Genomic DNA, 27,980 nt, shown 5'->3' with positions numbered 1-27,980 from the left:
TGGTGAGGATCAGGTAACATCAGATCTGCTGAAAGATGGAGGACAGATTGTGTTAGAAAAACTAGCCACCTTGTTTACGAGGTGTCTCCTGACGGGAAGAGTACCAGAGTCTTGGAAGAACGCTAACATCATCTTAATACATAAGAAAGGAGATGACAAGGACTTGAAGAATTACAGGCCGATCAGCTTGCTCTCTGTAGTATACAAGCTATTTACAAAGGTAATTGCTAACAGAGTAAAGAAAACATTAGAATTCAATCAACCAAAGGAACAAGCAGGATTTCGAACAGGCTACTCAACAATTGACCACATTCATACTATCAATCAGGTAATAGAGAAATGCTCAGAGTATAACCGACCCCTATACATAGCCTTCATAGATTACGAGAAAGCGTTTGATTCAGTAGAAATATCAGCCGTCATGCAAACACTGCGGAATCAGGGCGTAGATGAAGTATATATAAACATTCTGGAAGAAATCTACAGGGGATCAACTGCTACCATAGTGCTTCATAAAGAAAGCAACAGAATACCAATCAAGAAGGGTGTAAGGCAGGGGGACACAATTTCCCCAATGCTATTTACCGCGTGCTTACAGGAGGTTTTCAGAAGCCTAGAATGGGAACAGTTGGGGATAAGAGTCAATGGAGAATACCTTAGTAACCTGCGCTTCGCCGATGACATTGCATTGCTGAGTAACTCGGGGGACGAATTGCAACTCATGATTACGGAGCTAGACAAGGAAAGCAGAAAGGTGGGTCTTAAAATTAATCTGCAGAAAACGAAAGTAATGTACAACAACCTCGGCAAGGAGCAGCGCTTCGAGATAGGTAATAGTGCACTTGAAGTTGTAAAAGATTATGTCTACTTAGGGCAGGTAATAACCGCAGAGCCGAACCACGAGATTGAAGTAACTAGAAGAATAAGAATGGGGTGGAGCACATTTGGCAAGCACTCTCAAATTATGACAGGTAGTTTGCCACTATCCCTCAAGAGGAAGGTATATAACAGCTGTATCTTGCCGGTACTTAGCTACGGAGCAGAAACCTGGAGACTTACAAAGAGGGTTCAGCTTAAATTGAGGACGACGCAGCGAGCAATGGAAAGAAAAATGGTAGGTGTAACCTTAAGAGACAAGAAGAGAGCAGAGTGGATTAGGGAACAAACGGGGGTTAAGGATATCATAGCTGAAATCAAGAAGAAGAAATGGACATGGGCAGGGCATGTAGCGCGTAGACAGGATAACCGCTGGTCATTAAGGGTAACTGACTGGATTCCCACAGAAGGGAAGCGGGTTAGGGGGAGGCAGAAGGTTAGGTGGGCAGATGAGATTAAGAAGTTTGCGGGTATAAATTGGCAGCAGCAAGCACAGGACCGGGTTAACTGGCGGAACATGGGAGAGGCCTTTGTCCTGCAGTGGACGTAGTCAGGCTGATGATGATGATGATGATGACATATATATATTGTCACGCAGTTTATTTACGTACAGACCTACTGTAAGGCCGAGGAACGCCAGAAGAGCGAGGAACGCCAACAGGCCGAAAATACAAAACAAACGCAAGCTCGGGTCGCGCGTGCACCAACGCTGTGGCTTGCCGTTTCATGCTGCTTCGTCGCATAGTTCCCTACAATAGGGAACTATGCGAACGACGACGAAGCAGCATGAAACGGCAAGCCACAGCGTTGGTGCACGCGCGACCCGAGCTTGCGTTTGTTTTGTATTTTCGGCCTGTTGGCGTTCCTCGCTCTTCTGGCGTTCCTCGGCCTTCAAGTAGGTCTGTACGTAAATAAACTGCGTGACATCTGGTGGAGGTGTGTGGACTCCCGTACAAACCTGGAACTTCGCTCCCGTAAGCTACCCCCTCTACGTGACATGAACATGGCCACCGAGACGCCTCTCCAGGTGGGACCTTCGACCGTCCATGTCACTTGCGGTGCCGTGTATCCTCAACGAAACCCTCCTATCTTCACGGGCTCCACTGAGTCGGACGTCGAAGATTGGTTGGCGAGGTACGACAAAGTCGGCGCAAGTAGCAAATGGGACGACCCAAGTAAGCTGGGCTACGTCACATTCTACTTTGCGGACACCGCACAACTGTGGTTTAATAACCACACAGCTGACATTACCACGTGGTCTGCATTCAAGACGGCTATTACGGACGTCTTTGGACGACCTGCGGCACCCAAGCTCGGGTCGCGCGTGCACCAACGCTGTGGCTTGCCGTTTCGTGCTGCTTCGTCGTTGTTCGCATAGTTCCCTACAATATATATATATATATATATATATATATATATATATATATATATATATATATATATATATATATATATATATATATATATATATATATATATATATATATATATATATATATTGTGCGAGAGTGCTGTTATATCCCCCGCCATCCTCTCGACCACTCTACCCCCTGGAGCTACGTTCAGGTCGCCGCTTGGGCCAGGTGTCCGGAAATATGTCGCACCAAGATGAGGCCGGTGCTGCAGCCGTTCCCACTCAACCACCGCGCGCCGCGCCTTCTCACGTCATCAACAGCCTCCAGCGTGAGCCCCATCCCTTCGCTGGTATGCGCGGGGAAGATGTGGAAGAATGGCTGGACGATTTCGAACGTGTCGGCGCTGCTAACCGGTGGGATAACACCTACAAACTCGCTCACGTGTCATTCTACCTCACGGGTGTCGCGAAGACGTGGTTCCTCAACCACTTCATCGACATCCCCGACTAGTCAGCCTTCAAAGATCAGCTTCGCCATGTCTTTGGCACACCGGCTGTTCGTTCGGCTCTCGCAAACAAAGCTCTCGCGACTCGGAAACAGCACATCGGGGAGTCGTACACATCCTACATCGAGGATGTTCTTTCACTTTGCCGCCGGGTTGACACACCAATGACAGAATCAGACAAGGTGCGCCAGCTTCTTAAGGGGATTGCACCCGTCGCATTCAATGCCCTAGCAATCCAGAATCCGGCCACCGTTGCTGACGTTGCGACAACCTGTCAGCGCCTCGAAGAACTTGAGTCTATGCGCCTACAATGAGACAGTGACGCGGCCCGTATTACGACTGATCCAAACCTGCGAGACACGATAAGGGCGATTATACGTGAAGAATTAGAATCAATGGGATTCACACTACCTTCAGTGTGTCCCGTTCAGTCCTCTTCAACGTCATTGCGGGATGTCATCAGGGAAGAGCTCACGTCCATGACCCACATGGCCAACCTGTAGCCCATTGTCTCTCGTACTCTACCATCGTTCCCGCACACCACCGCCGCACCACCAGGCACCGTCAGCTCGACGTCCCCGCCACGAACGTACGCGTCGGTTGCTGCCGCACCTCCCCCAAGCTTTCCCACGAGCTTTTCATCACCACCGCGTGAGCCGTCACCTATCCCTCTGACTTCTCTCTCTCCTGGTGCAGTTAGCGCAAGCTACTACCCTCCTCATCGATCGACTCGGCCTACGTGCTATTATTGCGGCTATCGTGGTCACATTGCACGCTTTTGCCGCAAGCGCCAGCAAGACGAGCGCCGAGGGTATGACATACGCGAACGGGACTATACCACAGGAGCCTTGTACCAGGGTCGCCGTTATTTGTCACCGCCGCGTCGGTCTCCATCTCCGCCAGCATCGGGTGAACTGCGCAGTAGTCACCGATCAACCCGACGCCGTTCACCGTCGCCTTACCGGCGCTCTTCTTCTCCTCTTCAGCCTGCTTCCCTTACTTCTGATCGGCGTCCGGAAAACTAAGCGATGCAGTTTTTGGAGGACAAACTGCATTCCAACACAGGACTCCAATTCCTCCAGCGCGCCCCTATAATATGATTGCGGTCACAGTTGAGGGAGTGGACGTTGATGCTTTGGTGGACACTGGGGCTGCGTTTTCTGTTATTCGTGCTGATTTGTGTGCCCGTCTTCGAAAAGTCACGACGCCTTATGATGGACCGACACTGGTTACAGCGCAGGGAACAATGATTCGCCCTTCCGCTCTCTGTACTGCCCGTGTACTAATCGACGAAATTCTTCATTATATAGAATTTGCTGTGCTATCCCCGTGCTCCCATGAACTCATTTTAGGCTGGGACTTTCTTTCCTCTGCTTCTGCGGCTATTTGCTGTGCACAACGTGTCGTTCATCTTACTGACACGGACCACTTGCTCAACGACGAAACCTACAGGCCACTTCGACTCATCGCTGCAGTAGACATCGAGTTACCACCAAACGAACATCAATTAGTGACAGTTTTGTCCAACGACGTCGACTCTGGTGACATTTTGGTCACTCCGTCACCATGTTGTCTTAATAAAGGCATAGCTCTGGCATCAGGTGTGGCTCGCTTCAACAATGGATCAACTGTCCTCGCTGCTACCAACACCACACAAGATAAAATTTTACTGCCACGGGGCACTACTGTCGCCTGCGTTGCCGATCTGCAGCCTGTGTGTGTTGTGCCTCTTACCCCTGTCTCCTCTAAAGGCCATCCTGCAGATCATGCTGCTTCCTCGGCCTTTACAGCAGCCATCAACAAAGACTTGAATGACTCACAGAAGCAGCAGCTGCTTGATTTGTTGGAAAAGCATGCAAACTCTTTTGACGTTCATTCATCCACTTTGGGCCAGACAACTGCTACAGCACATCGTATTCAGACCGACGGAACATCCATTGTGCACCGCCGTCCGTACCGCGTCTCTCTAGCTGAACGAAAAATCATTGAAGAAAACGTGGACGATATGCTCCAACGGGAGATAATCCGACCCTCAACCAGTCCTTGGTCGTCGCCCATCGTTCTGGTACGTAAAAAAGACGGTTCCGTACGATTTTGTGTCGATTACCGAGCACTCAATAAGATCACTAGAAAGGACGTATACCCCATGCCACGCATCGACGACGCCCTAGATTCCTTACAGGGTGCTGAATACTTTTCGAGCCTCGACTTGCGTTCCGGCTATTGGCAAATCCCCATGCACGAAGATGATAAAGAAAAAACTGCGTTTGCAACCCCGGACGGCCTATACGAATTCAATGTTATGCCGTTCGGTCTATGCAATGCGCCCGCAACTTTTGAGCGCATGATTGACACCGTGCTGCGTGGCCTGAAATGGAAGACTTGCCTATGTTACCTCGATGACATTGTTGTCTTTTCATCGACGTTTCCTTAACATCTGCAACGCTTGGACGAGGTCCTGACTTGTCTTGCGGGCGCTGGTCCTCAAATTAACACCAAAAAGTGCCATTTCGCCAGCAGATCTATCAAGGTACTCGGTCATGTTGTGAGCAAGGACGGAATTCGCCCAGACCCTGATAAAACTGCTGCAGTGCTTCGCTTCTCTCGCCCTGACAAACCAAAGATTTGCGAAGTTTCCTTGGTCTCGCCTCTTACTTTCGGCGATTCATACAAAACTTTGCCTCCATAGCCGCACTACTTCATAAGCTACTTGCTTCCGGTATGCCCTTTCAGTGGTCTCAGGAATGTGAATCGGCTTTCGACAGGTTGAAGAGTGCCCTTACGACCGACCCTGTACTTGCTCATTTTCACGATGATGCACCGACCTTCCTGCTCACAGACGCTAGCGGCCGCGGTTTAGGAGCCGTGCTCCTGCAACGCGACAACTCTTCGCGAGAGCGAGTCGTTGCATACGCCAGCCGCGTCCTCTCCGCAGCCGAGAGGAACTACACGATCACCGAGCAGGAGTGCCTCGCCATCGTTTGGTCAATACAGAAATTTCGTCCATATCTGCATGGCCGCCATTTCACCATTGTGCCCGACCACCATGCTTTATGTTGGCTTTCGACACTCAAGAACTTGTCGGGACGCCTCGGACGCTGGATTCTACGCCTCCAAGAATATGATTTTGAGATCGTATACAAGTGTGGCAGGAAGCATAGTGACGCCGATGCTCTTTCTCACTGCCCACTGCCAGCGACTCCACTCGGGGTTTCCACCATAAATTTGCACAACACGCCCTCGGAGTCCACGTCTACGGCGGTTTCCTCTCTCGCCTTTATGGACCAGCTGCCTTCGGACGACCCGCACGATTTTCCTTCTCGACAGTTGGCTGACCCATACTGTCGACGTATTATAGACTACCTCACTGGCAGTTCCCGTCCACCTAATGCAAGGCTCCGTCGCCAACTCTCGCAATTTAAGCTGGACAACTCGGTGCTGTACCGCAAAATTTACCATCCTGACGGTCAGTCCTGGGTTCCCGTTCTGCCCCGATCGCTTCGGTCCGAAGTCCTCAGGGCACTTCATGACCATCCGACTGCTGGTCACCTTGGTTACCATAAAACCTACGATCGCCTTCGAAGTCGGTTTTATTGGCCAGGCATTACCACTAGTGTAGCTCGGTACGTCGGGTCCTGCACTACCTGTCAATGTAGAAAACTACCAACATCTGCTCCCGCCGGTAAACTACAGCCTCTTCCGTGCCCAGCCACACCATTTGAAGTTGTAGGCGTCGATCTTTATGGCCCCCTCTCAGTCAGTGCTGCTGGAAACCGGTGGAGAGTAACAGCCATTGACCATTTGACGCGCTACGCCGAGACGGCATCCGTTACTACAGGTTCAGCTTCTGAGATTGCCGATTTCATCCTCCGAGCCATTATACTGCGTCATGGTGCTCCACGTGTGTTGCTCAGTGACCGTGGAAGGGCCTTTCTTTCACAACTAGTGAACGAACTTCTTCAGGCCTCCGGCACAACTCACAAGACTGCCTCTAGTTATCATCTCCAGACTAACGGCCTCACTGAGCGATTCCACCGCACTCTTGCTGACATGATCGCCGCCTATATTCAACCAGACCACAAAACTGGGACGTTGTTCTACCATTCGTCACTTTCGCCTACAATATGGCCATTCAGCGAACAACCGGCTACTCGCCATTTTACCTAGTTTATGGACGCTCCCCTACTTCTTTCCTGGACGTCTCCTTCTTTACCTGCCAAGCGAATTCATCTCCATCCTCTTCAGAGGAATACGTTTCACGACTCGCACAGTGCCACCAACGAGCTCGTATAAACACTGAAGCCCGCCAGCAAGACAGAAAGCTAGTTTACGATGAATCGCATCGTGATGTATCCTTCCAACCTGGAGACGAAGTGCTCCTTTTGACACCTGTTCGCACACCTGGTTTGTGTGACAAATTTCAGCCTCGGTTTATTGGGCCGTACACAGTTCTTGAAGAGACTTCACCAGCGAATTACCGCGTGACGCCACTTGTAGCCCCAGCAGATCGCCGTTATCGAACTACAGAGGTCGTCCATGTCTCCCGTATGAAGCCCTTCATGCGACGTTCTTTGTCCCCTTGACTTGCCGCGGCCAGGCTGGCCGCTCTCACGTGGGGGGAATTGATGTGGGCATTTAGTATACGCATTCTCTTCACCAGTACATTATCATAATTATCATGTGTGGCTCATGCATCCTCATCGTTGTCGCGTAGCATCATCATCTTGGCTCATTCATCGTAGTTGTCGGCTGCCGGTTCCTCGGGCCTAATAAAAGGTAATCCAAACCAAGACTTCATAATATATATACATTGTAGAATCAACAGTCTTTTAGAAGCGTATGCGTCTTTTCTATTTGTTTTACGGCAACCGAAGCCAGACTCTTCATAATCTATATATATATATTTGCTTCACTCAACAATACACAAATGAACTATGTTGGGTGTAACACAAATGTTTATTAAAATATATAAATGGTCAAGTGCACGTGACGTTTTACAGACAAGTGAAAGTACCGAACCGTCAATGTTTCAAGGTGTTCACCTTCCGCTTTTCGGCCACTTTCTTTTGGACAAGTTGATCGTTTTGAGTTTACAATAGTTTTTCAGCAGAATGTTGGTTGCAGCACTAAGTAGGTGTTGTAGCGCTAATCCTGGGCTGTGACCGCTATGACATTCCTCAGAATGGCTGCCCTCCATCAAGAGGTTGCACGTCAGCGAAAAAAGGACTTGCTTTTGATTGGGGAGTGCATGAAAGACAGTAGAATACTTGTGACTTCTTAGTTTGTCCAACACTATTTCGGCGGTCATAACAGCATTCACCACTGCAGGTTGGGAAAACTTAAGTCCTCCACGACTCATGCTCTCTATTACTTCTGCGTTTTCGAACACGATCTCCTCTTCTTCCACTAAGTTTGTTCTGCACGCAGTGCATGACAGCTTCTTAGGTGCCGCATGGGCACAATAGCCTGTGACGTATGTTATTGCATGAAGATTAGGAGCCTTCATTTCAATGTCCTTAGCATTTACTTCAATTTTGAATTTCTGCAAAATGGCCTCATCAAATTTGATTGGAGGCGCTTCCGCATCCATCTCTGGCAACTTCAGGGCACTCTGTAGACGAAGCTTGCGTTCGGATTCCTATATCTGCCTAATGGAGACATGGTATTGAGACCCGGAAAGTTGTCGATACTTGCCAAATCTTTCCTCCAAACAGTCTGTCTGGAACTTGCCCAGGAGTACATAGTCAAATTCAAGGTCTTCGAGACAATATGCGACAAGCTTGATAAATGTCTCTGTAGTGAGTCGAAAAGCACTGTGGGTCTCCCGAGTGAGAATTCCGTTATCGAACTTCAATTGTTCCCACACGTCAAGCCACTGCATGATGCTTCGAAGGAATTGCACTTGTGGGCACAATGTTTGCGTGATGGGAGTCTGCAGCCCATCGCGAAGCCGTCGTCCTTTGTTGGGAGACTTAACATTAATAATCTTCCACCACGTTTCTACAATCCTTATGAACTCTGCAGTTCCAGGTGCGTGCTGCAAGTCATAGCGCTGGTCATATGTTTCTAAAGCAGCTGTCATGGATTGATTAAACACTTTCAGGGCAAGTTTAACATTCTGCCTCTCCATGCTGAAAGGATTGAGAGCTTTTACTGAGGGCATTGGAGCAGCCTTCACAAGCTGATCTTGTTCCTTTGAGTGAAGATTCCGGAGGGTCTTGAAAGATGCTGTGAGAATTTTCGGGCTGCCATCCAGATCCAGAAGAGAAGGAAAAAACATGCATGTGCCACTGTTCTTTTGATTAATCCAATTGTTACGAACACGTTTTAACAGGTGAACGGGATCAACAACAAAAAAAGAGGACGTGTCGGATCTGATGGATGCGGGTAGGAGCTGCTGACTTTTGATGAATTTCCAAAAAGAGACATTGTTCTGCGATATAGAGAATTGTTATCCATGATAACAGCGATGATGCGAAGACCAACTTTTTCAAGCTCACTTATGATGCTGCGGAGGACAGTGTGAAGCTGTTCAGCGTTAATTTTATCAACTGGCAAAATATGAACAACACTTTTTTGAGCTGAAAGAAGGCTTTGCATCATAAATACATGTGCTGTCTTGGCTGCATTCGAAGTGTTACTGGCAACGCCGACGATTGTGCCACCTTTGTAATCCAAATACGGTTGTATATGGATTTCATCTATCATGAGTACCACTGTTTTTTCATGATCCTTCAACGCAGTCACGAGTTTCTTCGGATGCAGCAAGAATGAAACATCCTGTTGTTCAGCTGCCGGATTCACAACATGAGAATTGCATACACGTCTGATTGTTGACTCATGCGGCAGTTTGAGACCTCCGTAGTTACTCAAGTATCTATAGGCGTGAGGAGAGATGGTAAATAGGAGGCTCGAAAATACTAGCAAGTCTGAAGAGTAGCGGGGTGAGTTCCTTAAAAAAAGCATGACTTGTTCCCTTAAGAATGTACAAGCATCGCGTCGCTCCTCGTCTTGCATTTCTTGATTCATTGCGTCCTCAAGAAGCGACACCACGAGCTTTAGTATGCCACTGGTCTTGTCCTCGGACTTCAAGGTAGGTGTCTCATCAAATCCCTCAACAGCTTCCAGAAGACGCGTCAAGCACCGAATGTCATTCATAATTTTGGGAATGTCGATGCCATCAAGTTTGGTGACCTCGACGTCTTGAAAAAACAGCGTGAAAGAAAGGTCCTCTGTAATTTTCACTGATTTTCTGACAGCTGGGGCACCATCAACAGTCAGGTTGAGGAAGAGTACACAGTCATGCTGCGTAAAAACTGTCCAGAATTTTGAAACCTTGATATGCGGAAGGCAGTTAAAGAGTGCCTGAAAAGTGCCCATTCTGTTATTTTGCTCTTTCTCAAGATGCGTCTCGATAGACAGGTTGGCGGCTTCTTGCAGTAAAGCTGCCTCTCGATGAGCTTTCTTTTCATGTGGGGCCTCTCGAGATGTGGTTGCGGCTGTGGCGGAAAGATAAGCTGGACAGTTCGGCAATATGCTTGGAACTGCGTCAGGTCGAAGACGGGTAATCCTCAGCTTTGCTTCAATTACTCTGCCTGTCTTTTTATCCACATAGTTTGTTGTGTTTACCATGTTGGATGGTCTGAAGTGGCGCTCGCAGACCTAGGATAATAAAAAAAGACAGAATAACGTAGTATTTTAAGTTAAGAAGCAGTATCTCATCTTCATGGCAGCAAAGTAATAGACACTTTGAATATTTCTCAAGAAACCCGTGGTGCCGAATGTCATCTATACAAGCTCACTCCCTCATATTTGCCACGCAAACATTCTTTTTAATCTAGAGTGGGCGTCCTCGTTATCTCTCACATCAATCCCCGTGGTGTTATTCAATGCACAGGAAGTGTAGAAAACGGCACTTAATAGGAAAGTTAGCCTTACCACTGATCGCTTTCCTGGTGTAAAGTCCGCATGGTGAACAGCCTTAATCAACTGAGTTGTTCTTGTAGGGTCCGAGGGGATCGGGAACACATGCACAGATTCTCCACCGTCATAGTTCCCGCGGCACCGCGGTACACAGCAATGCCCAGGCATTACCACAGCTTGCCCACTCGACGCACACACTCTTGGTTGGACTCGCTCATGCCATCGTTAATAAGGCAATATACCAACACTCTCACCGATGCACAGAGCACGAAAACACACAAACACAGTTTTACAACGCAACAGCTCGAAAAATCAGCCAAACGCCACATGAACCGCGTGTCCACTTATGTTTATGGTCCTGCGGATGCCTTCACCCCCTTCAGCATTGCGCTGAAATATCAAAAATGGAAACAAAACGTGGCGTAAAACCCAATTTTAACGTTCCAAAAGACTACGTTTACTGATACGCACGTGTTTCACGCAATAATGAATCAATTTTGAGGTCAAATTTTAGAGAAAAACGCTACAGAGGATTTCCCAAAATTCGGCACTCCGGCTTGTTTTATTCCGTGCGTGTGCAGTAGCGCAAATACCACAAAACCGGTCGGAGCGGGGCGGAGCGATGGAGACGGGTTGCTTCGGAAGGGGAGCTTCCGGAAAGCGGGTTGAGAGACAGCGAAGCAGCTCCGTCGTAGTGTGGTGACGTAGGCGCTAAGGAGAGGAGGAAGTGGAGAGGCCTTAGCTATTCTAGAGGGTGTTGGCTCATGTCGCTTATTGTACGTTCAATGTGGCCTTGCTTGGCAACAAGTTGGATTTGTTGAACTAAAAACGCTATTGACAGTGGTTCTGGTTGTTGCGTTGCCACGGGCTGAGCAGTGGGCTGCGAGACAACAGGTGTGTTTTTATGTGATTCTTAAAATAAAAAAAACGATAAAAGTGAGCCTTGTAACTCTCCAACAGAGTGTGATACTTCAACAGTAGCTCACGAGGGAGGGGGCATAGAGGCATAAACATTACGGGATTAAAAGGTATATATGGAGAGAGGAAGGAGGGAGCGAGGCGCAGGGACAGCGAGTGGCGGGAGTAAGGAGAAGATAGGAAAGATGGACACGGTCGCAGGAGTACGAGGACGGGGCACCACTCAGTGAGAGCTATTGTCGGTGGCAGGAGATGGCGTAGGGCGAGCCAGTCGGTTAGAGCTGTCGTCGGAGATCGCGGGGACATAACAGGGCGGCACGAAATACAGATGGTGGGCTTTTTGTGTTACTCGACTGCTTTAGTAGCGATTCCAGGCGTGCCATTTCAGACTTTACCTTCTGTAGTTTTGTTCTGAGTTCTCCGTTCTCAGCTACCACTCTTTTGTATTCTAGGTGTTCTGTGTGTAATAAAGAACTGAGACAGTCAGAACTGTTATTCGAGACCAGGTAGGAGCGTAGGCCTAGCCAGCGAAAGCAGTGACAACGTCCGGGCCGAGCGGCTCGTGCTTAGCACTGACGATATGTTTGCCAAGCTATGCATGACCCACACTCATCATTACATATTTCCCCCTCGCTGAAGACGGAGCTGAGTACTTGGTGTTCTAAGGTGTCGTGAGGACAAGTGGTTCGTGATACGGTTTGAGATGATCCACGTGTACGATTTCGTGGCCTCGGTGGCTCAGGTCTAGAGTGGGCGCGAGTGGTTCGATGAGGTAGTTGACAGCGGAAGTTTGTTCTATGACGTGATAAGGCCCATCGTACCTGCTGACGAGCTTTGTGGAGGTACCAGGAGCAGCGGTGAGAGGCACCCACAGCCAAACAAGAGAGTTGGGCGAAAACTAGCAGTGGGACCGTGCATCGTCATGATGAAATTTATGTAGCCCTTGTTCTTGTGTTGTAACGGATCGAGCTAATTGCCCACATTCTTCCGCGTACCGAGCGGCTTCGGAAACTGGTGTGCCTTCGGATGAGTCGGGTCGGTAGGGAAGAATGGTGTCAATTGGAGATGATGGCTCTCGACCATAGAATAAAAAGAAGGGAGAAAAGCCTGTCGTCGCTTGATGTGCCGTGTTGTAAGGGTACGTTACGTAGGCAAGGATAAGATCCCAGTTGGTGTGGTTGGAGGCGACATACATAGGAAGCATGTCGCCAAGAGTGCGGTTGAAACGTTCGGTCAAGCCGTTTGTTTGTGGGCGATATGCGGTAGTACAGCGGTGAATCACATGGCATTCAGCAAGAAGTTGCTGAATCGCATCCACGAGAAAGACGTGGCATCGGTTACTCAAATGTTCGCCTGGAGCACCGTGACGCAGAAAAAAACGTTGCAGCAGGAAAGACGCAACGTCACGTGCCACCGCAGCGGGTAGAGTGGCCGTTTCTGCATATCTCGTGAGATGGTCGGTCGCTACAATAATGCAGCGATTACCAGCTAATGTATATGGCAGAGGACCATAAAGGCCTATTACAACCAGGTCTAATGGTCGCACTGGGCACGGTAGTGGCTGTATTGGTGCAGTAGGCCGACTAGGATCGTGCTTGCGGCGTTGGCACTCTGTGCAAGATCAAATGTACCTTTGAACGAATGTGTACATTCCACGCCATTAAAACCGAAAACGTAGCCTCGCATAGGTTTTAAACAAAATGGCGTGTTCACACTGCGGATCGGCATGGAAAGCAGCACATATGCCGGCACGGAGATGCCTAGGTATGACGAGTAGCCATTTGCGGCCGGCACGGTGGTTGTTGCGGCGATAAAGTATTCCATCACGGATGGCGAAATGAGAGGCTTGTCGGTGTAGCGCTCGAGATGGTGGGTGGGCAAGTGTTTCAGATTGGTAATCGATCAGAGACGCAATCCACGAACCTTTGCGCTGCTCCGCAGCCCTGTCGGTGGGTCCTGATAGTGGAAGTAAGTTGTCTTGGATGGAGACACTCGCAATATCAGTAGTGTAGTGGAGCATACGCACTAACGCGCATGCGCCTTCCAAACAGAACGAAAAACCCCGGGCTCTGATTGCGCGAGAACCTGTGCCGCCTTCGCCAGACTTGCCGTACGCTCATTTTTCGTCGTGATCTCGCTGCGACTCCTCTGTTTGAATAAACATCATCGCATTTGGTGGAGGCTGCTGAGATCCCTAAGCAGACCTGGAGCTCCGCTCTCGCAAGTTGGCCGAAAGACCACCGTACAACATGACTGACGCAGTCGTCAACCAGCCCATCCCAGCGCAGCCAGCACCATCGGCTGCCCCGTCGACTTGCCCCGGCGCTACCCGTCAGTGGGACCCACCAATCTTCAGCGGCAGTGGTGAGCAAGACGTCGAAGACTGGCTGTCTTTGTACGAACACGTAAGTGCCAGCAAGTGGGACAACGACTCTAAGCTCGCCTGTTTAATCTTTTACTCGGCTGACGTCGCTAAGCTATGGTTCACCAACCGCGAAACCGCCATCGCCAACTGGTCTACTTTAGGACCCTCGTGACCGAAGCGTTCGGCCGACCAGAGGTGCGCAAGCTCCGCGCTGACCAGCGTCTACGCCACCGAGCCCACCAGCCTGGTGAGACTTTTACTAGTTATATTGAGGATGTGCTCGACCTCTGCAGGCGTGTTAACCCATCTATGCCTGAAGAAGAGAAAATTCGACAGATTCTCAAGGGCATCGAGGATGGCGCATTCCAGTTGTTGCTGGTGAAAAGCCCGACCACGGTGGCAGTCCTCGTAAGCCTGTGCCAGAGCTTCGATGAATTGCATCGTCAGCGTTCCATCGCCCGACAGAGTGTCCCATCACCAGATTCAATCTCGGCCGTCGCACTCGCAAACGGCAACGTACGCCAAGGAACTCTGTCGAACCAGATTAAAGACTTCATGAGGGAGGAAGTCGCTCGACAGCTCTCCCTGCTGCCGCATAGTGACGCGTCCACCACAAGCCTCCCTTTGACACTGCAGCAGGCCATACGCACTGAAATTTGCGATGCCCTCCCTACAGTTCCGGCTTCTTACCCATGCACTTTGGTGCCATCTGATCTCTCAACTGCCGGCTACGCACCAACTGCGCCGCCTTCACCTCTCAGCTACGCAGCTGTGGTCGCGCGGCCCCCACCGCATCCAGTCACCATATCGGCTCCACCTCCTCCGGCCTCGCCGCCAGTTTACAGGCCACCACCTCGCTTTTTCCATCCATCTAATAAATGGCGCACCCGAGACAATCGTCCTATCTGCTTCGCGCGTGGCATCGCTGGCAACGTTGCACGCTTCTGCCACCGCCGTCCCACACCTGCGCACGCATACTGCGGAACTTCTGTCTACGCGCCGCAGCAGGCCACCACGTCTGCATATGAACAGAGGCACTCAGATTCGGATCGCCGCCCATCGACTGCTCGTTTCCCATCCTCTCGTCACCGATCGCCATCGCCTATGCGTCGTCGACCACCTCTATAGGAGCGAAACTAATCAGTGCAGTTCCGGAGGCAAGAACTGCAACTTGTGCGCAATTCCCAAGGCCTCCGTTTTCGCCGCAAAATATTGCTGATGTCGATGTTGAGGGAGTCGCCATATTAGCGTTATTTGATACCGGAACCACCATTTCTGTGATGGACGCAAATTTTTGTCGGAAACTGAAGAAAGTGACCACATCTCTCTGTGGCATGGTGCTGTCAACGGCTAGCGCGCAACGCATTCATCCCTCAGCTGTGTGTACGGCGCGCGTTGTCATCTAAGACGTTTTGTACATCGTACAGTTTTTTGTTCTACCATCTTGCTCTCATGACCTTATCCTCGGTTGGAATTTCTTATCACGTCATGAAGCGATCATCGATTGTTCCCGTGCCGAAGTGTCCCTTGTGCCAACATTTGAATTTCCGCCACCCGACTGTTCTCCTCTGCTCTGCAAACTCATCGCTGACGACGACATCACCTTGCCTGCGGAAGCTTCGGTCCCTATAAGCCTGTAATGTGTGGTGCAACCGGACGCCACGGTGGTGTTTACGCCATCTCCGGTTTTTACTGAACGCAAGGGCATCGTTCTTCCATTTGCCATTCTACAATTGCGTCTGGTTTAACCGTAATGCTGGTTACCAACCACTGCAACTACCCCATTGGCTTACTTCGTGGTGAAACGTTAGGATATGTGCAACCTGTCGACCATATCGATGATATTATTCTTCGCAACGAAACGCCATGTCACATTGCCGCAATCACTAATGCGTCTGAGCCATCAAGTTCGTCAGCCTTCGACAATGCTATTGACGCAGACCTTCCCCTCTCGCATCGCCGCCAACTTGTTGCTCTCCTTAACAAGTTTCGCTCTTCTTTCGACTTTCAAGAACCTGCTTTGGGCCGCACCACTGCTATCACTCATACTATTGACACCGGCTCACATTCGCCTCTGCGACGGCGTTCTTACCGCGTTCCCGCCGAAGAGCGCCGCGTCATTACGGAGCAAGTAGACGCATGCTTAAACGCGGAGTCATACAGCCTTCTCAAAGCGCTTGGTCATCACCTGTGGTTCTGGTAAAGAAAAAAGATGGCACCGTTCGATTTTGCGTGGAAGATCGCCGCTTAAACAAAATTACGAAGAAAGATGTCTACCCGCTACCACAAATAGACGACGCTCTTGACTGTTTACAAGGCGCCGAGTACTTTACATCCTTGGAGCTGCGTTCTGGGTATTGGCAGGTGCCAATGGCTGAATGTGATCGCCCTAAAACAGCCTTTGTAATGCCGGATGGCCTATATGAGTTCAAAGCCATGCGATTTGGGCTCTGCAACGCACCTGCCACATTTGAGCGCATGATCGATACCATCTTGCGTGCCCATAAGTGGGAAACTTGCTTGTGTTACCTGGACGACATCGTAGTCTCTTCATCTGATTTCCCGACACATCTTCTTCGCCTCCACGTGATTCTGACGTGTCTAACTTCTGAAGGCCTGCACTTAACTCTAAGAAGTGCCACTTCGCAGCACGAAAACTAACCATCTTGGGACATGTCATCACAAGAGACGGTGTTCTTTCGGATCCCGATAAGCTTTGAGCTGTCGCTGACTTCCCGTTGCCCACATCACTAAAAGCCCTACGAAGTTTCGTTGGTCTCTGCTCCTACTTTCGTTGCTTCGCGCGCAAGTTCGCGTTCATCATCGCACCTCTCACTAGTCTGCTTTCCAATAGCAAAGGTATATCTGCATGGGCACCTGCATGTGATGACGCATTTCGCCAGCTGCGCCGCCTGCTGACCTCACCACCCATTCTTCGTCACTATGACCCCGCTGCTGCCACAGAAATTCACACAGATCCAAGTGGCATCGGTCTTGGTGCAGTTTTGGCACAACGGAAAGGCACCCAAGCCGAATACGTAGTCGCCTATGCAAGTCGCGCTCTCAAGAAGGCTGAATTGAATTACTCCGTGACAGAGAAGGAGTGTTGGCCAAAATCTGGGCGTTGACGAAGTTTCGCCCGTACCTTTACGGCCGTCCTTTCGACGTGATCACACCGGGTACCAACAGCTCTATGTTACCGGGACAGCCAACATAGAGCTCGGGTACCACCGAGCTCTATGTTGGCTGTCCACCTTAAAAGACCCGCCCGGACGCCCGGGACATTGGGCACTTCGATTGCAAGAATACGACATCCGTGTCGTATATCGTTCCGGTCGCAAGCATGCGGATGCCGATGCACTTTCGCGATCGTCATTAACACCAAATGTGGCTTCTCTGTCACCCCTTTTTACCACCTTGTCACCAATCGACACCACTGACATGCTTTCGGAGCAGCGTAAAGACCTATACCTTGCATTGTTACTCGACTACCTTACCGATCCGTCTGCTGTCCCTTCCACAAGAGCGCTACGCCGACAAGCAGCCCACTTTTCCGTGCGAGACAACACTTTGTACCGCCGCAACTATATGCCTAGTGGTCGGAAGTGGCTCCTTGCTGTCCCAACTCATATGCGCTCTGACATCCGCATGAATTTTCATGCAGATCCCCAAAGTGCTCACGCAGGTGTCCTGAAAACCTACGAAAGACTGCGCCAACGATATTACTGGCGAGGAATGTATCGCTTTGTGCAGAAACACGTTCAGTCTTGCACCACTTTCCAACAGAACAAGGCACCTCCGTGGCACCTTACTGGTATGTTACAGCCGCTCCCATGCCCGGCTCGCCCATTCGACCGCGTGGGTATCGACCTCTATGGCCCCCTCCCATATAGTCGCTCTGGAAACCGGTGGATTATTGTCGGCGTCGATCATCTGACACGCTACGCTGAGATTGCAGCTCTACCAGCAGCGATCGCCCACGAAGTTGCACTCTTCATTCTGCGCAGCTTCATTCTCCGCCATGGGGCTCCACGGGAATTACTCAGTCATAGGGGTCGAGTGTTCTTGTCGGAGGTCATCCAAGCTATTCTCGCTGAATGCAACATCATCCACCGGAAATCTACCGCATACCATCCACAGACGAACGGTCTCACTGAACGGTTCAACCGCACACTCGGCGACATGCTCAGGATGTACACCTCCTCCGACCACACTAACTGGGATGCTGTATTACCTTTTGTTACCTTCGCTTACAACACCGCGACGCAAGCGACTACCAGGGTTTCTCGATTCTTTCTGTTGTACGGCCGCGAACCATCCCACCTACTCGACACTTTACTCCCGTACCGCCCTGATGCATCGGAGTGCTCCCCGCTTTCGGAAGCCGCCAGATATGCTGAAGACTGCCGTCAGTTGGCTTGGTCTATGAAGAGTGAGGCTCAAGGTCTACAAAAAACCCGACATGACGACGTTCATCACATAGCGCCTACGTTTCGTACTGGCTCCCTTGTGTGGCTTTGGGTGCCCCCGCACGTTCTTGGCCTTTCTTTGAAGCTTCTGGCCCGGTACCATGGTTTATATATATACCGTGTCATTGACGCAACTTCGCCGGTGAATTAAATCATCGAGCCTTTAACACAATCGCCAAATTTGCGCCGTCGAGGATGCGAGACCGTGCACGTCAACCGTCTGAAGCCCTACTACGACCCTTTCATTCCGCCTACTGCCTGAGTCGCCAGGATGGCTACTCTTCACCCCGGGGGTATTGTAGTGGATCATACGCACTAACGCGTATGCGCCTTCCAAAAAGAACGAAAAACCCCGTGCTCTGATTGCGCGAGAACCTGTGCCGCCTTCGCCAGACTTGCCGTACGCTTATTTTCCGTCACGACCTCGCTGCGACTCCTCTGTTTGAATAAACATCATCGCAGTAGAAATAGGTGAACGTGAAAGAGCATCGGCATCGGCATGCTTTTGGCCTGAGCGATAAATGACACGGATGTCGTACTCTTGGAGCCGTAAAGCCAATCGTGCCAAGCGTCCGGAGGGATCCTTGAGGGAGGATAACTAGCAGAGCGCGTGGTGATCGGTAACAACATCGAAAGGATGGCCGTAGAGATAAGGCCGGAATTTTGTAATGGCCCAGATGATCGCTAGACATTCTTTCTCAGTTGCTGAATAATTTACTTCTGTTCTTGTAAGAGTGCGGCTCGCGTACGCAACAACATACTCTTGGTAACTACGCTTTCATTGGGCGAATACAGCGCCAAGACCGACACCGCTAGCATCCATGTGAACTCTGTGGGAGCACTTGAATTGAAATGACGCAGTATGGGTGTTGTTGTAAGCAGTTCATGGAACTTCGCAAAAGCACTGTCACAGACTGGAGACCACGCAGATAGATTGCGGTCTCCCTGAAGTAGGGCTGTGATGGGCCATGATCAAGGCGAAATTCCGGACGAAGCGGCGGAAGTATGAGCAAAGCCCATTGAAACTACGCAGCTCCTTCAGAGACGCGGGCCTCGGGAACTCGCTAACAGCACGTAGTTTCGCGGGGTTAGGGAGAACGCCATCCTTCGACACGACGTGTCTGAGAATGGTCAGCTTGTGTGCTCCAAAGTGACACTTCTTCAAGTTTAGTTGAAGGCCAGCTGCAAAAAGGCAGTGTAGAACTTGTTCCAAGCGACGATGGTGCGTGGGAAAATTGGACGAGAACACCCCCACATCATTTAAGTAGCACAAACGCGTGTTCCACTTGAGGTCTCGTAGGATAGTGCCCATCATGCGCTCAAATGTGGTTGGCGCATTGCATAGGCTGAATGTCATCACGTTAAATTCGTATACGCCATCTGGTGTAAAAAAGGCAGTTTTTGGCCTATCATCCAGATTCATGGGCACCTCCAGCAAATATAATAAAGAACTGAGACAGTCAGAACTGTTATTCGAGACCAGGTAGGAGCGTAGGCCTAGCCAGCGAAAGCGGTGAAAACGTCCGGGCCGAGCGTCTCATGCTTAGCATTGACGAAGTGTTTGCCGTGCTATGCATGACCCACTACATTCATCATTACATGTGATAGGAGGTGTGACGACTTTATATTCGGCAGAGGGAGAGAAGGCTTGCGCAAAGCTTTCCGTGTCCGCCAGTGGGTTGCAATGCGCAAAGCAGGCTTCTTGGAGCTTGGTTCTCGGAAGGGGTTGTGCGTTCGCATTGTCCTGGGAAATTGCTTTCAGCATCAATGTCGACCTTAGATGCCACTGTCCTTGTTGTCGTGTTTCCACGGCATGGATTTTCGACGGCGCGCGTGTTCTAAAACGGCTCTTTCGGGTCGCTTCTCATCCGCAGTCACACTGCGATTCCTCGCCCTCTGACTTTAAACAGCAAGGGGCTGGTTTGTGTGGTTTCTTAGGTTGTTTTGCTGCTTGGTTGCGAACACACTTGAGGTGTTTCAGGCAACTGCTGTCGCCAGTGACACGGTTACCCGAGCCAATGGCACATGTCGGAGTGCAGTTGTGGTTTACTTCTGAGTCCGCAGGTATACGGCACACGGGTGAGTCTGGCGGCGGGTACACGTTGGTGCAGTGGCCAACATCCCCACAAGCTCAACAGAATAAAACAGTGTCACTGAAAGGAATACACTCCTTCTCACCTCCTTTCTAGTAAACATATCTCGGAAGAACGTCCCCGAAGAAAGTCAAGACGGCGCGCCCTATCGTTATAGCTTTCTGCGCATGCCTTTCTGCATATCTCCCGCCCCAGATATTACTGAGTGTGTTATGCAAGCAATTTTGGAGTAGCTGAGGGGCGTAGTTGTCGCAATTGGTGACACCCTGGTGTGGGGAGAATCGCGAGAGCAGCACGACAACAATTTCATCACCTTGCTAGAGAAATGCAGAATACACAATTTGAAACTGAATAAGAAAAAGTGCAACTTTCTGCAGCCCTTGGTCCAATACATGGGTCAAGTTCTCACGAAAGGAGAAGTGTGCCTGGACCTCAGCAGAGTGGGAGACATCATGGAAGTGGGGCCTCTGCAAAACCTTAAGGAACTCTTCAATTTTTCTCGACATAATAAACTTCGTGGCTCGCTTCGTCCGGAACATGTCCACCTTATTTGCATCGCTTCGCGATTTTTCGAAAGAAGACGTTGTATTGGCCTAGACCGACCAGAAAGACGTTAGTTTTCACCACTTCCTAGAAACACTCACCTGGGCCCCTATCCTTGCTGACTTTAACTAAGAAGTTGTCTGTGACGCTGTTCGTAGACGCCAGGCAGCGTGGTCTAGGAGCTGTTCTTCTTCAGGATGGGCAACCGATTGCCCATTGATCACGTTCGCTAACAAAAAGACAACAGCAACACGCACAGATAGAAAAAGAAATGCTCGCCATTGTTCGCGGCTGGACCAGATTTCAAGAATATATCTTTGGGCAGTCCGAACCTATTGTCGAGTCTGATCACGGAAGTTAAGATTATATATTATAAAAAATGCCCCCATCTCCCCGAAGGAGATCGTGAGGAAATGCGAATGCATTTCTGCCACCGAGAGTACGCGGCGTAGTAATTTTAATAGCATAAATAATGACGAGACGAGAATTTGTACCGTTACAATTAATTTACACATTCATCAGCACCTGTTAGTGTTGTCATTGTACCTGACGGCCATAATCTCAGCCTGGTCGCTAGAGTGTACAGTCAAAGGGTCTTTGAGAAGCATGCCCACGTCACAGTCTTGGGTAAAGGCGAGATCAATGCAACTTCCATGAATGGTAGCCGGACACTGCATAGAGTACTTTATCTCCATGTACTCCACCAATTACTCGCTGCTCTTCTTTCTCTCATTCACTTTAAAGTAACCAACCAAGATGACGGGGTCAGATACTTTAAAGCGCAAACACACACACACACAGACACACACACACACACACTTACTATTGCCGCGTCGGACTCGCTCACTGGATTCCGTGCCGACCAGTTGTGCCCTCGCGATCTCCGACGTCAGCGTAGCTCTGGCCGACTGGGCTGGCCCTACGTCATCTCCTGACGCCGACCTTCGACGACAGCGCAGCTATGACCTACCGGACTTGCCCTACGCCATCTCATGACGCCGACAAGAGCTCTCGCAAGTGGTGCCCCGTCCTCGGACTCCTGGGACCATGTTTCCATCTTTCCTATCTCTCCTATACCCTCGATGTCTCGTTGCTCTCTGGCTTACCTCATTTCTCTTTCCCTCTGTACACCTTTATTCCTATCCTTTTAATCCCTCCTCACCCCCATCTCTTGTGAGCTACTGTTGAGGCGTCGCTCCCTGAAGCAGACAGTTACGGGGCTCACGTTTCTCTTCCTTTCTCTCTTAGAACCACTTTGTGTGTGTGTTGCCGCGTCCATTTGCGCAGCAACGGCGTCACAAGTGAGGTTGGGTGCGAGGTACATGGTCACCACAAAGACTCTGTCTCCGGTGTAGGAAAGGGTGTACAAGTCTGTACGGAGACGTGTCTCGAATGGGCGAGGTGGCAACGGCATGCGATATGAGGTTCCAATACACGTTAGCAACGAGGAGGAGTAAAAATCTTTAATAACGACGCAGAAACTAGGTCAGGTGAAGGAGGGGGATGAGGTCAGGGAAGAAGAATTCGATGAGCCCTCAGGCCACTCTAGGTGGCCGAAAGTCCACGCGCTTCGGCGACTCCTATAGCCCAGCGTACGATCCGGAATCGGTCATTCGGTCGTGAGCTGCGCAGAGCAGCCTCCCATCGCTCCTGTCACTCAGCTCCCCCTAGGGGGGGGGATTCAGCTTGTTTGGACAACTTCTATATGTATGATGAAAGTTGGCTCATGAACTCGAGCAGAGGCGACAATGAGGTAAGGTGTCATGTGGATGAATTCTGGAATGTATGAAGGGGGAAATCAAGGTGCCCGTTTAGAGTCGGCGCCAAACGACTTGCTCAGTCTGAGACAGTGATTTACGGGCTGGTGGATAGATCACGCAGAATTGCGGTAATGTAAAGTAATGTCAGGGTAGGTGAATAGGCACTCTCGCGCACTGCGTAAGCAAGGCAGGCCATCCACTGTCTGGTTGACGAGGGCTCGTGCTTGCTCATGAACGGCTGCAGTATCCCCGAGATGACCACAATGCGCGGGAACTCACGAAATGGTGAATATTTGTTGAAGGGAAGGAAGGAATTGTATGATATGGGGTACAGGTGCATAAATTCGATGCACAGCAAAATTACAAATGGTCGTTTGTGAGTCTGAGAAGATATACTTCGCCCGGGTGTGAGCAATTGCTTACGTAATCGCTGCTTCGTCCGCCTCAATAGGTTGAGCTACTCGGTCGAAGGTGGCACTACAAGGTAATTTGTTGGCGTCACCTAATACTGCCACCGCGAAGGCAGGACGATAGGAGTATTCTGCGGCATCGACATGAGCGACCGGAGTCGAAGATTCGCGGCGCTTATGAAGCGATTTTGCTCTGGCTATCCACCGGTCGTTATAATGGATGGGGTTGGTATATGTAGGCAATGGTAGTATCAAGAGACAGTCGCTAATGTGTTCTGGGGGGATTTCGTGGAGGTGGTGCATTTTGTGAGGTTGACCTTGAGGCGCTGAAGGAGCAGGCTTCCTGTTTCAGATTGCAAAAGTCGGGCATAGTGGCTGATGAGGTGCGTTTCGATTAGTTCATCATTAGTGTTACGCACCCCCAACTGTAGAAGATTGCTCGTTGGGGTACTCTTAGGCAGGTGCAAGGCTTATATGTTGCGCGAATGGGGCGATCTATCTGAACCCTCTCTTGAAGTGAAAGGGACAGATAAGGGAGGGAATACGTAACTTTACACAAGCAGAATGCTTGGACATGGGGGGAGGGGGTGTCCGCTTCGCGCATGCCTCTGTGGCGATTAGAAATTCTCTTTATGAGGGCGGATATTATCTGCACCGCGCGCCGTATAGTACTCATGGCAATGGAATCGGAGCCATAATTGGAACTGTGGAGGCCTAGAACTTTGATGTTGTTTCCCTGAGGGATGAGTTGATCATCCAAACATACGGATATTTCTAGAGGGAAAGGGTCCCTGAGACGAATAAGAAGGAGTTCAGATTTAAGAGCTGAGCAGCTGAGGCCAATGCTCCACGTGTATTTTCGTACCGTTAGTGCTGCTCTCTGGAGGTTGTATTCGATTGTGTCACAGTTGCCCGTGGTGGTCCAAAGTGTGATATCATCGGCGTACAGTGAGTGTTGTAGGGCGCGAGAGGAATCACAGTTATATAAAAAAAATTAGAGAGGACGGCTCCTTACGGAGTGCCCCTACTTCCGAGGGTAGAGGTCGGATATTTAACCGATCTTAGGTGTATCTCGATGGTTCGTTCGTTAAAAAGGCCGCAACATATTTGTAAATGTGGAACCCCACGTTGAGTGCACTGGGGTTCTTCGGAATGGCCGCATGCCGGACATTGTCGAATGCTTTAGTCAAGTGCCCATACTGCTTTTGTAAGATGTGGGAAGTCGCGATTTAGTACCTCCTTTTTGAGCTGGAGCATCACATCTTGGGTGGAGAATCCTGCCCTGAATGCAAACATAGAAGGAGGGAAGAGGTGATTTGTATCCATGAATCTGTTAAGGCGATTGAGGATGACGTGCTCCATAAGTATGCCTGCACATGACGTGAGGGGCATAGAGTGCATGTTAGCTAGGTCGAGTGGTTTGCCAGGCTTTGTGATGAATGTCACCCTGGCATGTTTCCACTGGGGAGGCAGTGTGCCTTGTTTCCAGTGGTGGTTAAAATACTCAGTTAGAACCTTAACTGAGCCTGCGTCCAGGTTGTGTTGCGATTTATTGGTGACGTGATTAGGTCCTGGAGCTGAGGTGGGGCGCAGCTGATGCAATGCAGCGCTAACTTCTGCCTCCGTTATGGGATGGTTTCAATCTTGGTTGGAAAGGCCCCCAAATTCCGACATGGACTCGGTCGCATGCTGCAGAAAGTAGGTTTGAATTAGAGTTTGCACTATGTTTTGTCCGCGCTCCTTCGTTAAGTGAATTAGTCGTGTTATAAGTTTGTCAGTTTCAGCCTTCGATTTTGATGGTTCTGATAAGTTATGTAGAAAAGACCAAGTTTTCTTAAAGTCAAGGCTTCCATCGAGCCGATTACATAATTGCGACCATTGTTGAGAGACAAGATTATTGGCGTGCTCTGTGATGAGGTCGAGAGTCGTCTTCATGCCATGCCACAATGTGCGGTTGTACTTTTGCCTGAGCCAGCGTCTTTCCATATTCTGGTAAGCCTCCCATAAGTGCATCAAACAGCTATGCACTCTATCGTTTGCATGGTCAGTTGGTGCTTGTTTAGTCGATAATTCCAGATCTTTTTGTAGCTCAGCGACCCATGTATCATATAGTCTGAAATAGAGGTGGCCTGTTTCAGCGCACGCTGTTTTCTAAATTCATCCCAGTCTACAATAGCTTTGAGCTGATACCGCGGTCTAAGGTTACTGGCCTGAAGCATGACGTCAATTATGTAGTGATCACTGCCTAAGGTGAGGCCAGTGTTCTCCCATTGTAACTGAGTGATGTCCTTAACAAGCGTTAATTCTGGGCGCGTGTCGCTGCTCACACTGTTTCCTATGTAGGTAGCTTACATGGTATCCGTCACAAAGGACAGCCGCTGTTGTTTTATGAAGTTGCAGAGTTGTCGTCCTTTCAAGAAAGAGGCCCTATATCCCCATTCAACATGTGAGGCATTAAAATTCCCTACTATGACTATAGGCATGGCGCCTGCGATAGAGAGGACTCGTGTGAGCGAGCGCAACAGGTCAGCTGCTTTTCCGCGGGGATGGCTGTAGATATTCAATATAAATAAGGTGGAAGATCGAGAATTGCGTGGCAGGAGCTCAAGGAAGACGCAGTCGTAATATACATTGGAGAGGTCATGGGTAACATGTGTAATGTTATGATGAACATAAGAGGTGACCCAAAGGGGGGGGGGAGAAGTTTGCGGCTGTATAGCACAATAGCCTGTTAAATTGCACTGTTTGTTTGGTTCCTGTACGGCGATGACACCTGGCGGTGGCGTCGCCTGCTGCAGGTGAAGGAATAAGTTACCTTTTTTGCGCTGTAGGCCTCTAAAATTCCATTGCCACATGCTGAATGGTTTGCGGAACGAGGGCTTATCGGAGGGGCGAGAAGCCATCAGTAGGCGAGATAAGCTAATGGAGGGGGCTCGGGGGATGATAAGTTTAGTCGTTAGGTCTGTAATAACCTTTTTCAGAAGAGCAAATTGTTCCGCCATTTGTGTGAAGCTGAGATCCACTCTTTCTTCTACTTTATTATTATGCTTCTCAAGGGCTCGAGCAGATGCGTCAGACAAATCGTGGGTGATTTCTAGAAGACGCTTTTTCTTGGGTAGATGGTCGTCAGCTAAGGATTGATTTTGGTCTCAATGATCGCCTACGTCTGCCGGAAGAGAGTCCCGAATTTCGACTGCTTCATGGCACTGAGTAGGTTGGGCAAATTTGGCGTGTGTGAGTTCATTTAAACGTTCGAGGATTAATGAGATTTGTTGATTCAGGTCCTGCTTTTCTTTAGTGAGATGGTCTATAGTGGACTGATAGTGGAGATCTATCGAATTTGAGCGACTACTGGAGCCATGGGAGACGCCACCTTACACTGCTCACCTTTTGCGGGTCTTGGTTCACCGTTGGCGTCGCTCGGGGTGTTATGTTTCAGACTCCTACTTCCTGGTTGTCCATCAGTTGCCGAATTCAAAGCAGCAAATGAAGTCTGGTCGAAGTGAATGTCCGGCGTCTCCTGGGGCTGCTGTCATGTGGAATTTCTTCCCCATTGGGTCTTGCCACGCTGGTATTGATGGTGGCAAAGTATGTCACCGGTCTTGTGAGCTACACTGCAGGCAATGCAAGCGGCGGAGCACTGCTGGTCGGCCGGGTGTTGCTTTCCTCAGTCCAGGCAATGGGAGCGCGTGGATTCTGGGCAGAGGTCTCTTTCGTACAAACCTTCACTTTGGGCCGGAAGGAGTAGACTCCAAAGGCTTAGCCGAAAAACTTGACTGACTCTGGCAGAGTCTAGGACATGAAGTTGATCAGCACTTACTTTGATGTGCGGCCCATGTCCCGAGCCTGCACAATGGGGAGCAGTGGATTAGATCACCGTAGTTTCTGCAGGATCTCCTGAGGCGATTCTACATTATATGCTCGATAGATAATACCTTGGATGGATCGATCCGGGGGTGCGATGTAGGCATTGACTGCAATCGTTTGCCACGGAGAGTGTTCTGCCTTATCTGTGCGTACTTGGCCGCTCTCTTGCGGCGCGCCATTGTCATTGTGAAAACATTTTTCACCATATTGATGCGTGTGAGGGCACCCTGGGCGCTGGACTCCACAAGGCTGCTACTGTCCCGAAACGCGGCCCGCAATTCTCGCTCTGTGAACGCTGCCATGTTGATGCCAGCGTTTGGCCGATAAACAACCTTGAAATCATCCGTCGGTAACTGTGGTATCGCGCCATGTCTGAGGCGTGCCGCGAACGCTTTGGTGCCTGTTTTCTCCGCTGGCGTCTTGACGGAGTCTTGATGGACGAGTTATGGCTGGGCAGCAACGCTGGCGTTTTCCGATTTGGAAAGCGCGTTGGTCTTGGATTTCTGGGTATGGCGCTTCTGTCGTGCATTGAGTACTTCTTTCCACTCATCTGGAATAAACGCAGAGGGCTGAAGCTCTGTGCCTGTGACTGTGTACTCCATGGTGGCAGTAGACTGTGGCGGAACGCGCGTTCTTGTCCTCAACGCTGTCATCGTTAGGGTTAATGAGGCCGGCACCCGCTCTTCACTCAGCGAGGCTAATTAAAAGGATTGGAGATCCGTCGAAGCTCAAACACACACAGGTACTCCCGGCAATTAAAATGTTCACTTCAGCACCAAAATTCACGTAAAAAACTGGTCACGTTGGAAACGAAAACGGCAAGAGAAGGAGTGGCGAAGAACTGAACCTATCTTTGTAATTGACGGCCATGATGTCCACGTCTTGTCAACACAAAT

General features: G+C 49.9%; 1 pseudogene; it reads right to left on the bottom strand.

Annotated features, from left to right (window-relative positions):
- Window positions 1–7,757: 7,757 nt before the first annotated feature.
- On the bottom strand, window positions 7,758–10,827 carry LOC119168693 (uncharacterized; annotated as a pseudogene).
- Between the last annotated feature and the right edge of the window lie 17,153 nt (window positions 10,828–27,980).

This window comes from Rhipicephalus microplus, chromosome 6, assembly GCF_043290135.1.
Source record: "Rhipicephalus microplus isolate Deutch F79 chromosome 6, USDA_Rmic, whole genome shotgun sequence".
NCBI lineage: Eukaryota > Metazoa > Arthropoda > Arachnida > Ixodida > Ixodidae > Rhipicephalus > Rhipicephalus microplus.
Note: the sequence above shows the minus strand (reverse complement) of the source record. Positions and strands in the feature narration are given on the sequence as shown.